Source organism: Emydura macquarii, unplaced genomic scaffold (assembly GCF_026122565.2).
Source record: "Emydura macquarii macquarii isolate MOO-44397 ecotype Brisbane River unplaced genomic scaffold, CSIRO-AGI_Emac_v2 contig_799, whole genome shotgun sequence".
NCBI classification, from domain to species: domain Eukaryota; kingdom Metazoa; phylum Chordata; order Testudines; family Chelidae; genus Emydura; species Emydura macquarii.
The window spans coordinates 1,456,757-1,473,795 of NW_027130936.1; the positions used below are offsets into that span (position 1 = coordinate 1,456,757).

The window sequence follows — 17,039 nt, forward strand, 5'->3', positions numbered from 1 at the left end:
CAGTTCTCAGTGGAGGCCACTTTTTTCTTCTTGGTCACTTGGTGTGTTCAGTGCTCCCCCCGGGGCAGGGTGTTTGTTAGTATACAGAATACAGATATTCAGGCCTGCCTGTAAAGGCCACGTTTTGTAAGTATGTCCTTATCATTTAGCTGGTTATAGGGCTATAAAACAAAGAATCAAAACCAAAGGCCTTCTCTCACTGTGACAGTCTGAGGCCTTGTACTTTGGCTCAGATGCAGGAGTGACGGCCTTAAGCTGGGAAGCGTGCGGTCACATACGCACATTCCAACATAACATCTAATACCCGGCTGTTAAGACGGTGATCGGGCTCACACCTCCAAATAAAGAGAGGGTCCCGGGATGTTTAGAAGAAGCTTGGTTTGGTGGCATTCTGTCTAGCAGGGGAGTTAGTTGCCGGCGGTTGTGGTTGTGGGATCTAAACTCCTTGTTGTTTTGTCTTTGTGGTGCCCAATTCTCTATTGTCTATTTGGGTGATTTCTGTCTGGTTTTTTGATTGTTTCTGTCTGTTGCATAGCTAAGTGTAATCAGTTAAGGTGGTGGGATGTGATTGGTTAAAGAATTGTGTTGCAATATGTTAGGATTGGTTAAAGAATCACCTTGTAATATTGTTAAAGAAATGATTGGTTAAGATACATTATAAAAACAGGAAGGTAAAACAGGAAGTGGGGGAGAAGATTTATTGGTGTAAAGGACTGGGGGGGGTCCTAATGGATGCTTGCTTGAAAAGATCCCAATAAACCTGTCGTATTGCCAGCTGCTGGACTCTGGACTTCTGCTTCAGTCAGCAAACTAAGAACTGAAAAGACTGGGGGTCTGACCCGTCCGTGCCGAGGGCAGCCACCTGAAAATGCCAAGGTCAGGGCAGGCTGCAAAAGGAGAGCAGGTTCTTCCAGCACTGGTGGGTGACGCTGAAGTCAGACTTCCCAACCAGCCACAAACAGTGCTTCAGATTCCTCACACCGGTTATCAAGAAGCCAAAATAAAAATGCACACAGCCCCCTTTACTGCATTGCAGTCTCTGGCTCCCAATCAGCCACTAGGTCCAGTAAAGAGACCAGTTATTTAAAACTCTCTGCTCTTTACCCAAAAGGTTTCTCCTGACCCCAAAGGGTCAGCCACAGCACCAGATCAATATAAGTTTGGGTCTTACCCAAAGTACCACGCTGCCAGCCAATCCTTTAGTGACTAAAACTAAAGGTTTATTATAAAAGGAAAGAAACAAACTATCAGAGAAATGTTAAAGGATTAAAGCAATCAGATACATACAGATGATTTGAAAGTCCATATATATCAGGTTTCTCGTAGAATTGTGGAGTTTGCAGGCTTGTATAGTCCCTCTGGTTACATCCAGTACCTGGATGGGTCTCAGTCCTTTGTTTCACAGCTTCAGCTCAGTTGTAGATGAGTTTTGATCCAGAGGTAGGTGAAGACTGAAGACAGAGACTGAAAGACAAAATGGATGTTGTGCAGCTGCCTTTTATGTCCTTTGGTCTGTGCCATGCTGCTTGTGGAATTTCACAGGAACAAGATAAAGTCCAGAGTCACATGAATAAGTCCTGGTGACTCATCAGGTATATCCCTGGCTTCTCCCCCTGGCCCCTTGTACCTGTGAATCTCTTAATGGGCCATTAAGCAGGCTAGTGCTGCAGCCATCCTGTCTGGGATGTCGCCCAGGCACAGCACAAATTGAAATACAGCTACAAACGTATCCAGAACTTCCATTACACATATAACACACGAACATAAATGTTATCATCTTACTTAGCACGACAGCCTTTCTAACAGTACCTGACACGGCATATCTCACATGAATCACTATGATTTTGACCTGCTGATGTTAAATAATATAATAAATCCCCCCCCATCTAGCCAGCGTGACGTGCCCAACAGGAGATTGGCATAGAAGGGAGTAATCAGAGCTCCCGAATACACCTCAAGGGCCCCCCTAATCCAGCCAGCATCACGGGGGGGGGGAAAGGGGGGGTCCTAACAGTGTTGGCTACCCTGATCCTCTGGCTCAGAAGTCCCTCATAGCAGGGTGTTGGCTACCTGGGGACTTTTCCATCTTACAGCATCACAGACTTCTTCAGATATTAATTGGGGTGCGTGTGTAATGTATGATATTCGCCAGGACTTACACTCTTTTCTTCAGAGGAGTCATGTGTCCCCGAAATAGGCCTGATTAGCATTTCATAACTTGTTTTTCTGGTTAATTTTGGGAGGGATAGCAGGGGTAAACTCAGGGTTGGCTGATATTTGCTTTCTCCTCTATTATTCACTGGGCTCCTATCTTGTGCTACCCTAAAGGGTCAGTTGACCCAGATTAGTTAGTTTCAAGTTCACCATTTATGTGTCTGCTGTGTATACACTAGGTGAACTGGGGGGGCAAGGGAGTGGGCCTGAGGCTGGCAGCAGGAAGGGCCAGTCCCCTGTAGGGGATCCCAGGGAGCACAGCCCAAGAATGGGACTCTGGAACTTCCTCAGATGGTTGTCGCTGTAACATTTTGATTCATCTGCTAACAAAGTCTTTTCTGCACTGTGTTCCTGAGGACTAATAACCCTTTCTGATTTCCATGCTGGCTGTGAATCGCTTCTGACTGCAAGGCGGGGTGCATGGCCCCTTTTGCAGTGTGTAAGAGCTCCCCAGGGGGACTCATTGTGGGGAGCTCACGGCAGAGCAGGGGTGTTGAATGCTCCAAGGCCAGAATTGGGAGGTGGCTGCACTGGCGTGAGACCCACCCCACTAGAATCCTGTCTGGCTTCACCCCGAGTGGTTCCAGAGCCCTGAACCTGTGGGCCCCCTGTCACACCCTGCTCCCAGAATCTTCTAGCAAATTCAGACTTACCAACCTTTACCAGACTCACGTCAACTACAGTAATTCATAGTAATTTAGTAATTCAGTATCATCCCAATACCGGGGGTCTACAGAGACTGTGCCTAAAGACCGGGGGAGCACAGTGTGGGAGGGGACTGGGGTATCCCGGTCACTGGGGGAAGCACAGCATTGGAGGTGGTTACAGAATCCCAAACATTCAAAAATCACGAGTCAGGCCTCAAATCACGAGACTGGCTTACAAATCATGGGGGTTGGGGTGTTAAATAATTGTTTGGTCCGTTTTCTTTACCTTTTGATTTTAGACTGTATTTGTTTCATGTTTCCAGGCTTATATCCGCAACCATGAGAGCTAGAAACTCACCTCTTTACAAATAAAAGCTGAGAGGCTTGTGCTATCTCCTGACTCCAGCAACTTGGGCTTTAAAATAAACACAGAGTACCGTAATAACATCACAAGAGCTGGCAGCTCTGCAGTGGGGGGTCACAGGGCCAGGTGTCACAGACCCAGTGTTTTGGAGGCAGTGTGTATGGGGAGGTGTCACCGAGGGGCACACAGTGTTTTGGAGGCAGTGTGTATGGGGAGTGTCACAGGGCCAGGTGACGGGCCCCGAGGGGCACACGGTGTTTTGGAGGCAGTGCGTGTGGGGAGGTGTCACAGGGCAGGTGACGGGCCCCGAGGGGCACACGGTGTTTTGGAGGCAGTGTGTATGGGGAGGTGTCACAGGGCCAGGTGACGGGCCCTGAGGGGCACACGGTGTTTTGGAGGCAGTGTGTATGGGGAGTGTCACAGGGCCAGGTGACGGGCCCCGAGGGGCACACGGTGTTTTGGAGGCAGTGTGTATCGGGAGGTGTCACAGGGCAGGTGACGGGCCCCGAGGGGCACACAGTGTTTTGGAGGCAGTGTGTATGGGGAGTGTCACAGGGCCAGGTGACGGGCCCCGAGGGGCACACAGTGTTTTGGAGGCAGTGTGTATGGGGAGGTGTCACAGGGCCAGGTGTCTGGGATCTGAGGGGCACATGGTGTTTTGGAGGCAGTGTGTGTGGGGAGGTGTCACAGGGCCAGGTGACGGGCCCCGAGGGGCACACGGTGTTTTGGAGGCAGTGCGTGTGGGGAGGTGTCACAGGGCAGGTGTCTGGGATCTGAGGGGCATGCCCTGCTGGAGAGAGCTGGGGAGCACACATCGGGACACACCAGTTGCCAGTCCTTCTACAGCTTTGGTAGGTGCTTGTTTCTGCTGTGGTGCCCCTGGGGCGTTAGCGTGGGCTGTGAGACACTGGCTAGTACTATGGCAAACAGGAGCCCCCAGCAGGGGCCAACGTATACACCTAAACCCAGAGCCACACTGTGGGGCTGACCCTGCCTCACGCAATGGTGTCATGCCAGTGGAACTTGTGACGGGGCCAGCCCTGCCAGCTATAGGAGGGTGCTGGAAGGCATATATATCAGCCCCAGGCTTAGCAAATCCCTGTTCCCTGGGTAAAACAGCCAGGGTTACTCCAGGTTAATTGGGGCACCTGTAGCCAATTAGGGAGCTTGCCACAGCAGATAAAAGCCTCTGTTTCTGGCAGGCAGGGGCAGCTGAGGGTGCGGCGCTGAGCTGAGCTGAGCTGAGCTGAGCTGAGCTGAGCTGAGCTAGTGTGGGTGTTATGACAGCACCCAGCCACGGGAGTTAAGGAGAAGCCCATCCAGGCAAGGCCGGGGGACGCAGGCCCCAAAAACCTGAAGGAGGACCACAAGCAGGGGGGGCTGCGAACAAGCGACCAGGGAAGATAGTAGCTCATGAACTAAGCTGTTTGAGGCTACTCCTCGCAGGGTCCCTGGGTCGGAGTCTGGGGTAGAGGGCGGGACCGCCCCCCGCTCCCACCCAGCCACACCACCAGCGTAGCCAAAGGGAGCGCAGACCCACGGGGCCGAACAGATCTACCTTGCCACAAACTCCATTGACTTTAGGGTACCAATCTTTGCTGGGGCAAGAGAGCAAGTCAGAGTCAGTCTCCAGATTATGGAAACAGGTTGGACCAAGGACCATTGTCTGATCTCAGTTAAATCCCGATGGTCTCCATTGACTTCAGCAGTGGGAAAACTGGGAAAAAACAGGTCTAGTACTCTCCCAAGTCTGCCCATCACCAGAGCTCCACTCACCAATAGGCTCGGATACCACGGAGAGGGGCAGATACCACTGTGGTAGGCAGTGCCTCAGCACATGAATTGAACAGGTGCATTTCACTCCTAGGAGAGATGAAATTATGGCAGCCCCCACCCTGGTGGAACCCTACAAAGGATGGCAACTCTGAACATGCCGTCCATCTGGGATGAATGCCCCTACTGGGGGCCTCAGATCTCCCTTGTTGGGGGTCTGCAACTCAGGCTGGGTGCCTCAGTTCAAATATTGAGGATCTTCTGTGTGTGTGTGTGTGTGTGTGTGTGTGTGTGTGTGTGTGTGAGAGAGAGAGAGAGAGGGGAGGGTTTCAGGTCCCTTGTGCTGTGTATTCTCCCCTGACATGCCGTGGAGGCCGTGTTCTCTCTTTCCTTTGCACATCTGCTCCCTGGCTACAGAGGGTGCTGTGGAGCTCCTGACCCCAGGCAAGCAATCAGCTGCCACGTCACGGCAGCTCCTGCACTCTGCTCTGGCCACTGTGGCTTACACACCCCAGTCTTGTGCGGCAACACTCCTGACTTGTTGGTCCGCTAGCTCTGATTGGCCCGGGCAGTGATGTAGGTTGGGCTGCAGTGGCTCAGGCTCAGAAGTGCCCATGGCATGTGGGTATGTTCCCTCTGCCTCTGAGCCCTCCGCTGTAGTGGAATTACGCTGGATCGACCACCTGTGCGGGAGTCCCAAAGGACTGTGCTCTGGAGCCCCTCAGGGCGAAGCCAGTCAGGTGTCTGGCCCCCCGGGTCTCCACACACCAGTGCAGTCAGCTCCTAAATCTGGCCTTGGAGGGTTCAGCCCCCCTGTTCCTCCTGAGCTCCCCCTGTGAGTCCCCTTGGCCAGGACCCTGGGGAGTGCTGACATGCCCCCCAAGGGGCCATGCACCCTCCTTGCAGTTAGAAGCGATTCACAGCCAGCGTGGGAATCAGCAGCGTTTATTCGTTCTCGGGATCACAGCATAGAAAGACTTCGTTACCAGATTACTTAGAAGTTACAGCAGCAACCAACTGGAGAGCCTCAGAGCCCATTCTCAGGCCCTGTTCCTGAGCCCCCGTATGGGGGACTGCCCCTCCAGCCAGCCACCCCCCAGACTTGTCTGCTTGCCCCTCCCCAGTCCTTTGTCTCCTTCCTGGGCAAGGTGGCTGCTCCTCCTGCCACAACCTGTTGCAGCTGGTTGTCCCAGGAGGGCAAAGGGGTCTGGCCATAGACTGCGTATGTGTGTCTGGGGAAGGCCCATCCACCCTCGAATGGCTTCTGCAATGATCACATACGTGGGTCCCATCACTGAAATACGTGCGTGACATATGCAGGCTTTGGACCCAGGGTTTTGCCTACTTTTTGCCATGAAATCCAAAACACCCCTGGCTGCCCCTGTGCCTAGTCTGGGATTGATGGCCTTGTTTCTATTGAGACTTTGGAACAGGAAGCCAGATGGACAAACTATTCCAGATCCTCTACTCTTGCGGTGCTGAGAGCTGCAGCTGTTTTACTGCCCCTGCCAAAGCGGTAACTTCAGAATGCCTCATTTTTAAATAGTTTAATAACCAGTTGGGGGTCTTTGATTTACTGGTGAAATTCCTGGACCACAGAAGAAGCCTTATGAAAGTCTCAAAGCCAGGGGCTGAGATAATTAGTGCATCATAATATGCTTTGCAAGTGATAACACAGAGCACAGGCTGAATAGACAGGGGGACATGGGCATTCTCTGACTGGAACCTGTGGAATGATAGAGCCAGGGAGAAAGAGTTTACTGAGATGGGGTGAGGGGTTTCCTGCCTTCCCTCTCCCCCAGCTGCTGGCTGCGGAGTGTCGGGTGTTATCAACAGAGAGGCCCTGAATTGGGTGCTGGGCTCTAGATACTGAGTAGGACTAGAGTGGAGTTCAAAGTGACTGTCCTAGGCCAAGCAGGGTCTTGTTTGAGCCAATGGGGCTGACGTTTCAGCCAGAGCGGGATAAATTTGGCAAGATCATCTGTTCCTGAGACCCATCTAAAGTGGAGTCAGATGACAAACGCCTAGTTCCATATCCCTCACCCAATTCTGCCTGCACAAGCTCCTACGTCTGCATGGAGCAGCCCAGGGGCCCAAGACTGCGCCGAGGGGGACAAAGAAAGCAAAAAGCATATGTCCAAATGCCACCAGCTTTGTTCTGCTAGAACCCTGGGAGCAGGCATCATTTTGGGATGGGCTGGCAGCGGCAGCGCAGGGGTTGGGGCAGAGGATAGAAGGATGATGGATCCATCCTGGCTGTGTCCTGGTGAGTTGGCACCACAGCAAAACTCATGGAAGCAGGGGTGCAAATTAGGGCTGCCCTAGCCTGGCCCAGCCCTTTACTGTCTGCTTGCATGCATACATGCTTCCCCTCTGTCTGTGTGTTGGTGCTAGTGCAGGGATGGCTCTGGCCCAAGGGGCTCTGGCTTTGCTGCTAGAAGTGATCAACAATTAGCCACTTTTGTTTGTTTTAAAACTGTAATTGCATTTAGCTCTGTGGAAAGGTGTCAGCCTGAGAGCACTAGGTGGCGTTTCAAACTGGGATGGTTTGAACTCAAATCAGTATCTCCTGTCCGTGGCTCTGGGAGGATTCAGATCCCAGCTGTGTCTTGAGGCACATCAGGGACTAGAACTGCTCCACACTGTCTCAATCTGTCATTGACAGATTAATGCCTTTAAGAATCTGTTTGTTTCTGCTCTAGACAAATACTCTTCCTGTAGTGTCTGCAGCTGTGAAACAGTGATGCCTGTGTTTCCTGTGTACTCCTGTCCTTTAGATAAAAGCTGCCTTTCTGTAAGTCACTGTTGTTACCCATGGGGAAACTGAGGCACAGGGTGAGGAAGAGATTTAGCAAAGGGCACAGTAGTAGTCAGAGCAGGGAATACAAATACTGAAATATTAATAAAAATGAAAGAACACAAATCTCATGATGCCCCATCTCTCTCTCTAACCCCTGGGCTGTGGTTCTCAGTCTGGAGGTCATGATCCCCAAATGGTCACAGGCAGGTAATGGGGGAGGTCACAACCACCTGGCCCCTCCCCAAGAAGGGGTTTTCCAGCTAGATCCCTGCTTTAGGGGAGCAGAGCAGCTGTGGTGGGCCACGATATGGAAAAAGTTGAGAACTGCTGCATGAAACCATGCTCCCCACTATGTGACTTCCCATGTTGTGCTGAACCATATACAAACCCCAAGTGGCATACTCCATCCTGTGTATTGCATCATGGTGCTGTACGTATTATCATACTATCTCCCACCACATCCTAAAGTTGCTGTCTTTGGTCTGCAACTTCCCATCTGAGGGGGAAGGACATTTCTGATGCAGAGCTTTATGTTTGAACAGGAAGGACAGAGGAGCTTTCAGACAGATCCAGAAAGAGAACAAACCACTGCAGGATATTTGCTGCTCTAAGCTGCAAAGCAGCTCCCAGACCCCAATAGTCTGTCCTCGCTTGCAGTTTTGCATTGCCTTCCCAGCTTCTTAGCTTCAATGCCACCTAGTGAAATAACCTGTAATAGCAGAAGGGATTTTCAGTCGTTCCATCATATCAGCTCCTGTGGTGGCAAGTTAATCCAAGTGTTTCATACACTGCAGAACTGATCGCTCTGAAATCCACATTTTTTGAGGGGTGGAATCTAGCTCATTTTACATTTAGCTTAAATAGATCTTCAGTAGACTACAGCAAATAAAATATGAGCTACATGACCTATGGCGCTGCCTTGTGGTTAAGGACTCAGGAGCTCTTTAGTTCTAGTTCTGGCTCTGCAATATAATCCCTGTATGACTTTGAGCAAGTCACTTCCCTTCTTTGTGCCTTAGCTCCCCATCTGTAAAAAGGAGATGATGATAATGTCTTTCTCCTGCCTTTTGTCTTGTCTGTTTAGACTCCCCTATGTGGAATAGGGACTGTCTCTCACCAAGTGTTTGCACAGTGCCTAGTACAGTAGGTCCAGACTTCAGCTGAGGCCTGTAGTTGTAACATACCGGTAATAAATAGGAAATTCATCCTCTCTGTGTGAACAGATTGACATTCTGGAGTCTGGTAGGACTGAGCCGGGACTAGAACTGGAATGGGGCTCTCTGTCATGGGCACCTCAGCAAACTTCTGGTCAGGATTCTCCCTCCCCTTTCTTACAGTGTTCATCATCTACCTTCCCACACTCTCCCTCTCATCTCAATCAGCCATATGCCGCTCCCTCCAGAGTACTCCAGCTTCCTCAGAAGCTCATTGGGCTTCTTGTTGGCCCCCACCACTTTCCACATTGGCTTCCTATCACAACAGCCATTGCCTGGCACAGACACTCCAGAATTCATCACAGCAGTTGCTTGACTTGTCTCCTTGTCTAGAATCATAGATTAGAGTTTGAAGGGACCTCAGGAGGTATCCAGTCCCACCCCCTGCTCAAAGCAGGACCAACCCCAACAAAATCATCCCAGCCAAGGCTTTGTCAAGCCACAGCTTAAAAACCTCTAAGGACAGAGATTCCCCCACCTCCCTAGGTAACCCATTCCAGTGCTTCACCACCCTCCTAGGGAAAAACATTTTCCTAATATCCAACCTAGACCTCCCCAACTGCAACTTGAGACCATTGCTTCTTGTTCTGTCATCTGCCACACTGAGAACAGCCTAGCTCCATCCTCCCTGGAACCCCCCTTCAGGTAGTTAAAGGCTGCTATCAAATCCCCCTCATTCTTCTCTTCTGCAGACTAAAGAAGCCTAGTTCCCTCAGCCTCTCCTCATAAGTCCTGTGCTCCAGCCCCCTAATCATTTTTGTTGCCCTTCGCTGGACTCTCTCCAACTTCTCCACATCCTTTTTGTAGTGGGGGGCCCAAACTGGACACAGTACTCCAGGGTTGCGGCCCAGCTCTTTAGGGTTCCGGCTCGGCTCTTCAGGGTTTGTGTCCGATTTCTTAGAGTTGAAGCCCTGCTCATTAGCATTGCGGCCAGGCTCTTTAGGGTTTGGATACGGCTCTTCAGGGTTGCGGCCCGGTTCTTTAGGGTTGTCGCTGGCACTTTAGGGTTTGGGTACAGCTTTTTACGATTGCAGCTTGGATCTTTAGGATTTCGGCCCAGCTCTTTCGTGTAGCGGACCGAGCCTTTAGGGTTTAGGTATGGCTCTTTAGGATTGCGGCTCAGCTCTTTAGGTTTTGGCTTCAGCTCCTTAGGATTTCAGTTCGGCTCCTTAGGCATGCAGCCCGGAGCTTTAGGGTTCTGGCCTGGCTCTTTAGAGTTTGAGTCCGGCTCTTCAGGGTTGCAGCCCGGCTCTTTAGAGTTGCGAACTGAGTCTTTAGGGTTTGGGAACAGCTCTCTAGGGTTGCGGCTCGGCTCTTTAGGTTTGCTTTCTGGCTCTTTAGGGTTGTGGTTTGGCTCATTAGGCATGCGACCTGGCTTTTTAGGGTTTGGGTCCGGCTTCTTAGAGTTGAAGCCCTGCTCTTTAGGGTTGTGGCCTGGCTTTTTAGGGTTTGGACACGGCTCTTTAGGTTTGCGGCTCAGCTCTTTAGGATTGCGGCCTGGCTCCCTAGCATTTGCCTCCAGCTCTTTAGGATTTCAGTACGGGTCTTTAGGGTTGCGATCCGGCTCTTTAGGTTTGCTGCCTGGCTCTTCAGGGTTGTGGCCCAGATATTTAGGGTTGTGGTCTTGCTCTTTAGGTCTGATTTCTGGCTCTTTAGTGTTGCGGCTCGGTTCTTTTGGGCTGCAGTTCGGCTCCTTAGGCATGCGGCCTGGCTCTTTAGGGTTTGGGCCCTGCTCTTTAGCGTTGCGGCCTGGCTTTTTAGGGTTGCGGTTCAGCTCTTTAGGGTTGTGGCTCAGCTCTTTGGATTGCATCTCGGCTTTTTAGGGTTGCAGCCCTGCTCTTTAGTGTTGTGGCCCAGCTCTTTAGGGTATGTGTCTGGCTGTTTACGGTTTGAGTCCGGCTCCTTAGAGTTCTGCCCCGGATCTTTAGGATTCAGGCCTGGCTCTTTAGGGTTTCGGAACAGCTCTTCAGGATTGCGGCCTAGCTCTTTAGGGTTGCGGTCCAGCTCTTTAGGTATGCTTTCTGGCTCTTTAGGGTTGCGGCTCAGTTCTTTAGGATTGCTATTTGGCTCCTTAGGGCATGCGTCCCGGCTCTTTAGGGTTTGGGTCTGACTCCTTAGAGTTGTGGCCCTGCTCTTTAGGGTTGTGGCCAGGCACCTTAGGGTTTGGGTACAGCTCTTTATGGTTTGGGTCCGGGTCTTTAGGGTTTCAAGCTGGCTCTTTAGATTTCCTTCCTGGCTCTTCAGGGTTGTAGTCCAGAACTTTAGAGTTGCGGCCCAGCACTTTAAGGTGGCAGCCCGTCTCTTTAGGTTTTGGGTCCGGCTCTTTAGGGTTCCTGCTTGGATTTTTGGGTTGCAGCATGGCCATTTAGGGTTTGGGTCCAGCTTTTTAGAGTTGTGCATGGATCTTTTGGGTAGCGGCCCGGATTTTTGGGGTTTGGGTCTGACTCTTCAGGGTTGCGGCCCTGGCTCTTTAGGGTTGCGGCCAGGCTCTTTAGGATTTAGGTCCTGTTCTTTAGGGTTGTGGCTCGTCTCTGTAGGGTTGTGGCCCCGCTCTTTGGGGTTTGGCTCCGGCTTTTAGGATTGCGGCCCTGCTCTTTAGAGTTTGGGTCCAGCTCTTTAGAGTTTGGGAATGGCTCTTTATGTTTGCGGCTCAGTTCTTTAGGGTTGTGGGTCAGCTCTTTAGGGATGCGACCCGGCTCTTTTGGGTTTGGGTTTGGGTTCGGTGCTATAGAGTTGCAGTCCATCTCTTTAGTGTTTGAGTCCAGTTCTTCAGGAGTAGTACAAAGGGCCTACCTTCACTCAAATGTCCATGTGACTGGAAGGCCCGCCTTACCCGCCTCTATCACCGGAAGTCCCGCACCATCCGGTCACCTGACATCTGGTCCCTCCTCGGGTTATGACTTCCCGGTCAAGATGGACACCTGACTGGAAGCGGGTGGTGCAACCACCCTCCGAGAACGCCTCCCACCTGCTCCCCACCAATGGGAGAGGGTTTCACCCCAGGGGATCACCCCAAGAGTGGGATTGGCCCCACAGATGGTCACCTGACCAGAAGCGTTCGGTGCAACCGTCCTCCAAGAACAGCCCCCGACCGCTCCCCACCAATGGGAGAGGGTTTCACCCCAGGGGATCACCCCGAGAGTGGGACTGGCCCCACAGATGGTCACCTGACCAGAAGCGTTTGGTGCAACCGTCCTCCAAGAACAGCCCCTGACCGCTCCCCACCAATGGGAGAGGGTTTCGCCCCGAGAGCTGGGATTGGCCCAGCAAGGGTTTTTGAATTTGTGCCAAGAGCTGGGACTGGCCCAGCATGGGTGCGGGGAGGAATGGGGCGCCCCCATCCCCCAAGCAGAGCGGGCTTAGGCCATCCCAGAAGGGAAAGGTGCACCAATGGGGATGTTCGGGCAGTGGCGATGCAGCCCCGGAAGTTTTGGGGCCTTTAAAGCATTTCGTTTTCGAGACTGCGTGGTTCACAGCTCATGGAAAACCGCCGAGAGGGGAACATGGATGCCTTCACCACCCCGTGAGACCTTCGAAATTTGTTTTGGCTCCTCGGTTCTTGGCCCCCAGGTGTAGAAAGCGCTACATTAGTGACAGTTTTGAGGAGGACGCCCCATTGGCCCAGCCTTTGTTCGACGCCCCTTTGGCCCAGCCTTTGTTCGACACGCCGGAACCCGACGAGCCTGACGGCCTCACGCTGTCCATGCCCGTGGAGGAAGGCGGCTCGCAGGAGTCGCCGGTGGGGCAGGCCGAAGGAAGGGACGTGGCGCAGGTAAAGGAATGAGCATGACAGCAAGAAGATTCAGAGGAATAATGTTTTCAAGCCTTGTAAGCAACAATCTTACACAGTTAAATGAACACAAAGTAGACAAAAAACCACACTGTGAAAAGTAAAATAATGCTGGACAGGAAAGCAAGGGGATGCAAAGGAACAAGACAAATAAATGTTAAATTTGCGTCTTCTCCAATATTTTTAAACGTTATCTTTCTAAGAAATGTGAAGGTAGCTGGAAATTCCATTGATAACCTAAACGTCTCATTAGCATTCTCATCTGTGCTAAATGAAAATAAACATGACAACTGACAACTCAATCTGTTACAACAATACTGACGTTAAGTGTTACTATGCAATTACATACACTTTGATTCTGGTCCCTGGATTAATGTTTTAGCTCTGTGGGTCTTTTATGGCTACATGAAAGAAACTAAAAGGGCTGTGATATTTATGATCAATCTAGCCATTGCTGATTTAGCACAAGTTTTATTCCTGCCTCTAAGGATTTTCTATTATGTGTCTAGAACATGGCCCTTTGGCGGAGGTGTCTGCATATTTTGTTTCTACCTTAAGTATGTAAATATGTATGCAAGCATCTACTTCTTGGTTTGCATCAGCGTAAGATGATTTTTTTTCTTATGTATCCGTTCAAGTTCAGTGACTGCAAACGCATATATGAGGTGTACATCAGTATCGCTGGGTGGATTGTAGTCTGCATTGGCTGTCTGCCTTTTCCTCTTCTAAGATTTAACTATAGTGAGATGAATATCAGTAATAAGTGCTATGCAGACCTTCCCATAGATGATATTAAACTTTCCAAATCCATTGTGGTAATGACCATAGGTGAGCTGACTGGGTTTGTAACCCCTCTGCTGATAATTCTGTATTGCTCTTGGAAGACTATCCTATCATTAAAAGAAAAGAATTCCATTTCCCATGACTTTGGAGAGAAAAAAAAAGGCTTTAAAGATGACCCTCACCTGTGCTGTGGTATATCTGATTCGCTTTGCACCTTATCATATCAGTTTTCCTTTAGATTTCCTTGTTAAATCACATCAGATAAAAAACCCACATGCCCGAAATGTGATTTCAATATTTCATGCAGTTGCTTTGTGTCTTGCCAGTTTGAATTCCTGTGTAGAGCCAGTCATATACTACTTTACTACAGATGAATTCAGAAGACGACATTCAAGACAAGATTTGCAAGACAGTATTCAGTTACACAACAGAAGTTATGCGAAAAAGCATTCCAGAACTGTGTAATAAGGTAAAGTGGTAGGATATTATTTAGCTGAGGTTAGTCCTGCTTTGAGCAGGGGGTTGGACTAGATGACCTTCTGAGGCTCCTTCCAACTCTATGATTCTATGATATTAACATTGCACTTTCTGAAATGATTGAAAGAATGTCAATATTCAACAGCCTATTCATGTAGCCCAGCTTATTGGGGAAAATTCTGAGGTCCTTTCTCAGGCAAACATCTGTTGATTTCAATGATCATTTGACTGATTAAAAAACTGACAAAGACTTGAGGCTTTCACTTTTTTCTTGCAAAATTGTTGCGAATATTGAATTTAAAAAACGTATTATGTGTATTATAAAAAGAATGGATATGGTGCCCAATCCTGAATTGGCCAAGCCAGAATAAAATAGCTTTGTTTATATGAGACTGATGAGTTTAAGGTTGGGATTTCACTTGTTGAATAGAGGTCAGGCCAGAGTACTAATTCTGCAGCCAGCTATTGCTGTGTGTAGGACAGGGAGTGTAAAGGATGTGACCTGCCACAACCCTCCTGTATCAGCTTTACGCCACATGGTATGCGACGTATCAGACGAAGTGTGTGTAGTAAAAACCTGTGGGGGAAAAAAGTGTTTAAAAAATAAAATAAAACTAGGAATGTTTGAGGCAAGGGTCTGACTTACCAATACACACACCCCACAGAATTCCAAGAAGCCAGCCAGGGGCTAGAGTTATCAGGTAATAGGTCTGTGAGGGGGTCTCACTTACAGTAAGGATCTGACTTGTTAGCTGTAAATAAAAGTATTGAAAAGGGGCTTTGTGCCTATCTGTTTCTGTAAGATGGCCTGTGTGGGCCATATATATATATGTATATATGATCAATGTTTCAGGGTGGCTGCATGTCTTTTAAATAAAAAACATTTTTGTGAGAACCCAGCTATTGTGTCTTTGTGTATTTACAGCAAAAAGCTGAAATGTGTGTAGTAGAAACCTGTGGGGGGGAAAAAACAAGAATGTTTGAGGCAAGGGTCTGACTTACCAACATCCACCCCACTGAATTCCAAGAAGCCAACCTTTGTTTTCAGCTAATAGGTCTGCGGTGCCTTCATTACAGTAAGGGGGGTAGGGGGGTAACTGAATGCTATTGGACAGTTTAAAAAAAAATCCTCAGGAATTGCTGGGTCATGACAGCTCGAAAATAGTATATGCATATGCATATGCATACATTGGCATGCCATTCATTGATATTTGCAAGGTTCTGCAGTCAGAGAGTAACATTAAGCACTGTTATGTATGATCATTATTGTTTAATACTATAAGAAGACCCTACAGGAAAGTTAAAAAACATAGTACCCCAGTTGTGCATGTTACAAAAGGGAACATTTGCGATACAGTGATTAAATCACCTTGCTAACTGGACTTTGAAAGACTCAGAATGGTATAAAAACCTTAGCTTTTTTTCCTAACAGACCCTATTTAAACTGCTGGACAAGTAGCCAGGCCTAAATTACAGGAAGCTTCGTTAGAGCATAGGGCTCAACGAGTAGTGATCAATGGCTCCATGTCTAGCTGGCAACCGGTCACAAGCGGAGTTCCCCAGGGGTCGGTCCTGGGGCCGGTTTTGTTCAACATCTTTATTAATGATCTGGAGGATGGGGTAGATTGCACCCTCAGCAAGTTTGCGGACGACACTAAGCTGGGGGGAGTGGTAGATACCCTGCAAGGTAGGGATAGGATACAGAGTGACCTAAACAAACTGGAGGATTGGGCCAAAAGAAATCTAATGAGGTTCAACAAAGAAAAGTGCAGAGTCCTCCACTTAGGAAGAAAGAATCCCATACACAGCTATAGACTGGGGACCGATGAGCTGGGCAGCAGCTCTGCAGAAAAGGACCTGGGGGTAACAGTGGATAAAAAGCTGGATATGAGTCAGCAGTGTGCCCTGGTTGGCAAGAAGGCTAATGGCATATTGGGCTGCATTAGGAGGGGCATTGCTAGCAGGTCACGGGAAGTGATTATTCCCCTCTATTCGGCATTGGTGAGGCCGCATTTAGAATATTGTGTCCAGTTTTGGGCCCCCCAATACAAAAAGGATGTGGACAAGTTGGAGAGAGTCCAGCAGAGGGCAACAAAAATGATTAGGGGCTGGAGCACAGGACTTATGAGGAGAGGCTGAGGGAACTGGGCTTGTTTAGTCTGCAAAAGAGAAGAGTGAGGGGGGATTTGATAGCGGCCTTTAACTACCTGAAAGGGGGTTCCAGGGAGGAGGGGGCTAGGCTGTTCTCGGTGGTGGCAGATGACCGAACAAGGAGCAACGGTCTCAAGTTGCAGGGCGGGAGGTCTAAGTTGGACATTAGGAAAAAGTTACTAGGAGGGTGGTGAAGCACTGGAATGGGTTACCTAGGGAGGTGGTGGAATCTCCATCCTTAGAGGTTTTTAAGCTGCGGCTTGACAAAGCCCTGGTTGGGATGATATAGCTGAGGTTAGTCCTGCTTTGAGCAGGGGTTGGACTAGATGACCTCCTGAGGTCCCTTCCAACTCTAATATTCTATGATTCTATGATTCTATGATTTCTTCCTCCCAGATAACCTCTGAAGGGGATAGTTTATGGCATACCTGTGCATGGTTTTTTAGTGGGAAGGAAGTATTATCTATTCCCCATCACTGGCAGGCCTTTATTTTAAACAATGTTAGTGAAAAATTTATAGATGTTAGGGTGAATGGTATTTCTTTAATCAACAAACAGCGGGAGGATATAATTGTATGCATTATGTAGTCGTTAATATTCATTTATAGGTGTTATGTAACCAAATCAGGATCTATGGGGTGCAGTTGGAAATGTATACATTTACATAATGTTATGGATAAAAGAATTATAAAGTGACCCCATGTGGAAACGAAGTTTGTCACAAAGACAGTTTGAACATGCAGCTGAAGGCTAAAAGACAGTTAGAATGTGCTGACTGATAAGCATGGTCTCTGAAGCTAAAATCAAGATAGCAAACTATCCTATT

The 17,039-nt window shown here is 49.2% G+C and overlaps 1 pseudogene; it reads left to right on the plus strand.

The window, feature by feature from the left end:
* The first annotated feature begins 13,073 nt into the window (after window positions 1–13,073).
* On the plus strand, window positions 13,074–14,050 carry LOC137149676 (probable G-protein coupled receptor 174; annotated as a pseudogene).
* Window positions 14,051–17,039: the final 2,989 nt, after the last annotated feature.